We start from the raw sequence: 7,054 nt of genomic DNA, 5'->3' as shown, positions 1-7,054 counted from the left end.
AGGCTTAACTTAAATTTTGATAAGATTAACAATAAATATTTGTGTTATACGCAGACAATAATATTAACTAACATACACACATATATAGATATGTATGTATGGAATATTTTGACATATCGTTGGTTATATATGAAAAGGTTTGTATTTGGAACTTTTAATTGTAGTGTAAGAACTTTATTAAGGTTCATGAATGAATTTTATTTTCTAGAAAATTAGAATCTATTGTAATGTAATCCATCAAAATTTTTTCATATTATACATACATATACATATACATATGTATGTATAACTATTCTACATTAAACTGTCGATATGTTCTGATATAACTAAACATAATCCTAGACAATATAAACATACACATATTCTTTTAAACATTATCTATATTAGTGCTGAAAATAATAGGTACAGTCATATTTAAATATTTAAAAATATTGGTCCTTCACCTCTTAACTTTACACCACTATAGAGGGCAATGTGTTCAATTTCTGAAGGAGACCTTATATGGGGAGTAGGGTCAATTATTGACCGATCCTCAAAAGATTTTGTAGATAAGATTTTGGCTTATATGAAACTTATTTGAGTCGAATTATATGAAATTTATTTATGTCGAATTTCGTCGTATTTTTGAAAATGTTATGCCAGTAAAAGCAGTTTTTCTGGGGATGCCGCTTATGTGAGGGTTATGCGAAATTATGGATCGTAATTGCTCATTTGCAATACCAAACAAATCTTACCTATTAGGATTATTTGTGGAAATTTATAGCATTCTAGGTCTCTTCGTTCGAACTCTATTATGCTTTAAACAGAAAGGAAGGACATAAAGACAGACAGACAGACGAACATGGCTAGATCGGCTTAGAATTTAATAAGGGTGGTGGGTATACAAATATTGGACTCAAATCTGCTTAAAATTACTTTTTATGTTAGTCCATCTGAGTGTCCTTGTGGGCTCATTATTGTTAGATATTTTCATTAGCGGTGGACATAAGGAACAAATAAGGTCCGATTATTAAAAGAATCGGCAGGATAATCAAGGATAATAAAACACCGTTCGACAAAAAGAGAAAAAATTCGTTAGACAAGAACCGAATGATATACGACTGATGCTATAAATTTAAGGGGAAAATTTGCGTTTTTAGTTTTTCATTTCGTAATCTTGTGTCCTTTTAAAAGGACTTCAAAGTTTTAAAAAGTACATTTTTCAAAAAATATTTAAAAATATTGTTTTATTTTGTATTATTTTTATTTTATACCTTTATAATTCTTATCCTTAAAAATCTATTAAAATTACCACATATTTTTTTAATTGTTTAAATTTTTTCGATCCTGACAGAATAAACTATAAATAACACTACATATTTTACAACTCTTTTTGTTAGCTTGACATCAAATTTAGCATTGTTTGATCAGTAGAAGTATTTTAAAATATTTTTTGATAAATGTCCTTTTTCAAACTTTGAAGTTCTTTAAAAAGGACACAGGATCACGAAATAAAAAAAACTAACAAAGCAGTTTTTCATTAAGTTAATAGTTTCGGACGTATATCATCCGGTTCGTGTCTAATTTTGAGTGTCGGACGGTGTAATAATTAAACGTGTCACTTTTTGTTGAGATATAAGTAAATTACATATAACTAAATGCACACATCGGAGAGTCCGCATATATTAAATAAATCGATTTCAAGCCGTCATGAATTATATTTAAAATTGCGATCTGTATTTTTATTATAAGGTTTACGTGACGAACGGACGGACGGACTAAAATTGACCTAGAAAATGATTTTGAGCCGATTGGTATACTTTGAACACAAACCCAATATACCCTTCCCACTAAAGTGACTCAGGGTCACTTTTTTTAGCATACACACTGGTGTAGGGCATCATATTGTAGGGCATTCAGGATAAGTTCTCACTTGTTCAATGAAAAAATTGGAAACTTTAACAAAATTTTCCAAATTAATTAGTCTCAAATATTAAACTGTACTTATTATTATGATCATTGTTGTATGTTTAGGCATTTAGCAAATTTAACATTTTAATATTCTCTTAACAGACTATTTAATGTGATACTTGACTTTTTTTTTAATTTACAAGTTATTTGACAATATTTTATTTACAAATAACAAAATTTTATTCACACTAATTTAAACTTTACTCCTATCCCGTAAGTGTTATAAAGAAGCTTTTGTGAAAAGTTCTTTCAATTGTATGAAAATTACGTTTAGAAAATGGTGCTAAATTAATCACATAAATTTTGTTAGTAAAATTATTTAAAAGATATTTATGGACTTTAATTTTTTAACTGATTTAAGATTTTTAATATTTATATGAATTGTTAAGGAAGTAACTTCCTCCGCAGGTATGTCTATAAATATTTTAAATATAAACATTAATCTTAAAGTATTGAGAACAAAATTTAAGTACTTTATTACAACTATCGAAAATAGAAGTGAAAATAAATAGCTGTTTTAGTTTTAAGATATTAAAATGTTGGTATTTCGGTAGAAGGGGGATCATCCACCATAAGGGCACGCCTGCCAAACCCAAATAAATAAAAAACCGAGTAATCGATTTTATTACACTATCAGATTTTGTTTTCATTAAGAGATAATAGTTTTTCCGTTATCATAGTTTGAAGCTCGACAAGGATTAAAATGCCCCTGGGGCACATGTGCCAAATACAAGGAATCCCTGTGTTGTGGAAAAAAATGTTAAAATATAAAACAAGTAGGAAAGTATAGCAAATTAAAATTATTTCTTTTTCATAAAGAAACTTTTATGTTAAATTTTACCAAAATTCCAAAGTATTCATTCCCGAATTCAGAAAGAAGAAATGAAAATCATTTTTAAATTTTTGTATGAAAACTACTGAGTTCTTGTTATTTTTTTACTCAAAATTTTAAAAATTGTTTTACATTCTTCTTTCTTAATATGGGGGCCTTAACAAATTTTCATAAAAAAACTTTTCATAAAAAGTTTTTTCTATAAATAAGGCAATAAATCAGCCAAATAAGTTTTAATTTTTATATTTTCTTTGTATTATTTTATCCATCCTATGGAGTGCGGAAAAGTTAACAAAACATTAACATTAAGATGATATATGAAATATTGAAACGGATCAAACTAAAGCCACGAATAAAGAAAAAAAAAATAATATATACATGTAGTTTTAATTCTAGAGCGGCTCAAAAAAAGTGGCTTATGGTCCTTACTATTAAAAAAATAATCGTTTTTAGTATAAAAGTAAAATATAAAACATATGGTACTCCAGCTGTTATAGGGCGGGTTTCTTACTTATCAGTTAAACTAGGCTTAACTTGCTGTTAGATTAAACTCGAAACAAATTTAGGTGGACTTTAACCGATGATTGTGTTTCTCAGTTTTAGATTTAAGCTTAGTTAACTTTGTTAGTATTGACAAGTTTTAACTCAAAAACATAAACAATGAACAGCTGTTTTTTGCAAACAATACCTTTTCAAAATGGAAAACTATTAAATAAACATTTAAAACAATAATTAATAAAACAAAACAAATCAGAAAATTGCAATTTACCTCAAATATTATGTTTTTGTTCTTCCGAAATCATTGTTTTATTGTTTTCACTAACTTGAGTTTAATTGGCCAATTACACTCAGTTAAACTAAGATAATAAGTAACTTTAGTGATAACTGAAAACATATATTAATGCAGGTTTAACCAAAGAATAAAGATTATCTTTATCAGAAAAACTCGCTCTTAGTTTTAATACCACTACAAATTTTATGTGGGTTTTTATTTCCGTTTTAATTAAGTTTATCCTTTTTGTGTTCGATTGTTTGTTTTTCTGTTGCTAAAGCTTTAAACTGCTCTATGGGGGGATATACAGTTTCAATTGCTGTGTGTGGCATTTAAAAGAATGTTAAACAGGTCAGTTTTTAATTTTTCAAAATGAAAGAATGATATTTAGAATTCTAATACATAGTTAGATTCTAATTTTTCTAATATGGATTGAATAAAGAAATTTATTACAATTGTTTCAATTCTATTTCTGGAAACAATTTCTATTTATATTTATAACAACCTTTTCCGTTTCTTAACTTAAAAAAAAAAACATAAAATGGGTCGTTATTCTAAACAGCTTATTAACCCAAAAGTTGTATGTTTATCCAACATTTATAAAATTTACATTTAACAAACTGTTTATTATCCCTTAGGATTTAATCCTACACCTTAAACAAAAATTAATAAAAAACAAACAAACAGACAGACAACAACAACGTATAAATGACACTTCAAAATAAAATTGTTTTTCTATTGTATTTATTACTATTTAGTGCGTCTCGTTTGTTAAGCCTTTTTTGAAGTGTTGAATTTTCTAAAAATAACAAACTAGACATGGGTTGCTCCAGCTGGCCGGCTGACTGGCTAGATGGTTGAGTGACTATACATTTTAATTAATATTAATGTATTTCCGTTAACTGCGCGACTATAAAAATATAAATCAAAGAGACGCAAAAAACACAGTACAAAAAAAATGTAATAAAACACAAACAGAACTAAATAAAATGTGATGAAAAATATAGAGTAAATATTTTCAAACACCACCCACCACATTTGTCATTCAACTGACATAATGGCAAATTAACACAGACATAAACAACCAATCATTGCTTTTATCAATAATAATAATAATATGTATTCTATTTTCTATATTGTAGAGTATTACGCATAAACAAACACAAACTATACAAGATTGATTGTAACAAATATATGGATAAAGTAAAAATTAAGACGGTAAAAGGCTGTAGGAAAATTTTTCTAATACAAAACAATAAAAAAACATAAACATCCATCAAAATGTAGCATCATGTATGATGATATTAATAAGGAGAAAGAAATATTTTTATATATTTATAATTGAATGATAATATTTTTTTTTAAAGGGAAACCATACACCAACTATTATTATTTACATATGTACATATGTTTTTGTAAAATGATAGTGCAGAGAAATGAACTATAAATACAATTGTAGGAAATCAAAACGACGCAAAAATAAGAACAATACGATATAATTAAGTATGTGCTATATGGTTAATGTTTTTGTTGTTATTACGAAATGTTTTTGACTATAGATTAGACTAAAATCTAACCTATAGACTAAATAAATGTAGTCTAGTCTATAGTCTAATCAATGGTATAATCAATGGTCTAGTCTATAGTCTAGTCTATAGTCTAGCCTATAGTCTAGCCTATAGTCTAGTCTATAGTCTAGCCTATAGTCTAGTCTATAGTCTAGTCTATAGTCTAGTCTATAGTCTAGTCTATAGTCTAGTCTATAGTCTAGACTATAGTCAAGTCTATAGTCTAGTCTATAGTCTAGTCTATAGTCTAGTCTATAACTGACTTTTCAAACTTAGCATAAACAGTGATTAAGTAACAGATTATTGTTATAATGAGCGTAACCTGAAGAAATTCAAAAATACAGAGATGGATCTTGTCGGTAAAATGATATTTATACATATATGTCCAAAATTTTTTCAAACAACGAAAACTTACTGCAAACTTAAACTGTGTAATTCCACGTTATCTACAACTAAATCGGACTAAACATTATGCTTTCATTAATATACATAAATAAACATATTTTATTAACAAAAAGTCTAACGTTATAATAAAATATACATTAATAATTAATTAGCATCAATGATTAATAATAAAGTGAATATTTATATCACATTCCTCCATAAACACGATTATTTGCAGAAATGAAAAAATATAATAAAAAGAACAAACATTTAAACAAAACAAACAGAATAAGGCATTAAAATATTTATATGTATTGCTGTGACCAAATACACACACATATTTTACCCAAACATGTTTAAGCCAACAAAAGGAAGGAAATAAAAAGCCTCCAGTAGGAAATAAAAGGGAAATAAACAACAGGTAAGCTGAGCAAATGGCATACAGGTAAATAAATAAACATACACATATATACATACAACGCCAACGAAGACAAACTCATTTATTATTTAGGCCAACTTTTGCCTGCTGCTTAAAGTAACATCACGAAACCAATTACAACTGAATAACAGAATCTCAGGGGATCTTTTGATGGACAAATGTTTTTTTCATTTTCTACTAAAACGAAACTTTAAGGCTAAATAATATTAGAATATACAAAAGGATGAAAATATAAAAATAACACATTATAAGAGAAAAAAAGTGGCAAAGAATAGTTTGTTTAAAAATAGTTACTTAACAATAAATAACCTAAATAAGTTTTTTTCTACATTTATTCACACACCAACATGCAAAAAAATTTTTTGACCTAGTTTTCTCGTTGTATTTCATTAAAACGGTCGGTCGTTTAGACTGCCAGTTAGTTATATGTATATTTACATAGTCCATCATCAATCGATTGAAATTCAATCATAACAATACACAATAACTATAATTGGGAAAGATGTTTGTTCATTTTTTTATTTCATCTACATTGTGGCAAATAAGGAGGAAAGAATAACATCTTTCTTATATTTACTTATTGTTTGCTATAAACTGTGCGAATAATGATATTTTTATTTAGTTGTTGATGGTGATTTAATAGTAAGATTTTATGTTGTAAAACGATTTGTCACGTTGAAGAGTTTCTTTCCATTGAAATCATAAAAATATAATAGAATATATTAAAATTTGATGACAGAATATATAATGGCCTTAACATGGTTATATACTGTAGAGAACATTCTTGAATGTCAACTGGAATATTTTCAGGATTCTAGTATTAACTTGTATATACATATTTTTGAATATTTTTTGCAAAATCAGAACAGTTGTTGGATCAGGGTCTCTACTATTAACAGACAAATAAAATATAAACCTATGCTAACTATGATAGCTTAACTATTCTACTACTGAATGAACTATAGTCTTGACTATAGAGTTAGCTATAATCTAGTGACTCTAATTGATCTATCTATCTATCTATCTATCTATCTATCTATCTATCTATCTATCTATCTATCTATCTATCTATCTATCTATCTATCTATCTATCTATCTATCTATCTATC

This window comes from Lucilia cuprina, chromosome 5, assembly GCF_022045245.1.
Source record: "Lucilia cuprina isolate Lc7/37 chromosome 5, ASM2204524v1, whole genome shotgun sequence".
NCBI classification, from domain to species: Eukaryota; Metazoa; Arthropoda; class Insecta; order Diptera; family Calliphoridae; genus Lucilia; species Lucilia cuprina.
Note: the sequence above shows the minus strand (reverse complement) of the source record.